This window comes from Rousettus aegyptiacus, unplaced genomic scaffold (genome assembly GCF_014176215.1).
Source record: "Rousettus aegyptiacus isolate mRouAeg1 unplaced genomic scaffold, mRouAeg1.p scaffold_m13_p_11, whole genome shotgun sequence".
Taxonomy (NCBI): Eukaryota; Metazoa; Chordata; class Mammalia; order Chiroptera; family Pteropodidae; genus Rousettus; species Rousettus aegyptiacus.
Window position 1 is genome coordinate 69,140,115 of NW_023416286.1, and position 1,033 is coordinate 69,141,147.

Here is a 1,033-nt window from a genome sequence, read left to right on the forward strand (position 1 = left end):
TACATAAGGGAGAAGGTATAGCTAATCAAACCAGAAACAGATCTTTTAGATAGTAAGTCACAATGAATGTGTACTATGAAAATCTTTGCAAAATACTTGTGAAATTGTCAGCAAATTAGAAAAATTCCTAGGAAGTAATGCATAAAACTGAAATGAAAATAAGGATAAATTATTAATTGCTTGATAAAATTCAAAAACCTGAATCAGAATTTTAAATTCCCTCCACAAAGTAAAATACATAACTTGATAGGATCACTAGTAATGTTTACCAAAATTTGAGGAAGAAATAAAAATCTTGTTTCTGGCAGTATAACTAGAAGATAGAAGAAAATAGGCCATTTTCTATACATTTTATGAGACCATCATATCCTTCATATCAGAAACTGACAAAGACATGACAAGATCAGAAAATTAGAGGTTATTCATATTCATATTGATGCAAAACACTAAAAGTCCAACAAACAAGTAAACAAGCAAAATATGAAAAAAATATAGTATATATAAAATCACACACATTGATTTGTATGTTTCATTAAGAAATTTGAATTTCATTCAAAACAACTTTTTAAGCAATAAATTAAAATGTTGTTATAGTATTTCAAGGGTACCAACATTATATTATTTACTGTGGACTTGGAAGTCTGATCTTTCATGTAATAATTAGGCATATTTTATTAGTAAATATATGTTACAAAGTAATATGTAAAATATAAAATATTTTAAAATAAATTATTTAATACGTACAATATGATCGACATGGATATTTATTTTTGGAGCATAAAAGCAAAAGTATCACTTCTAAAATTTTAGACCCGTGAATTATTGGATTAACATATTCAATTCTACTTTGCTAGCGTTGATAATTAGTTAAGATTGTTATGTAAGATTGTGATATACTTTATAATTTCAACTAGCAATTTTGTTTTTGTGTCACATTTTAAAATGTTTGAGTTTTGTTTTCTAATGAATGTGTAAATCAAATATTTATGAAGGTTGTTTTAGTTATTTAATTATTACTGATTTTTATTTTTTA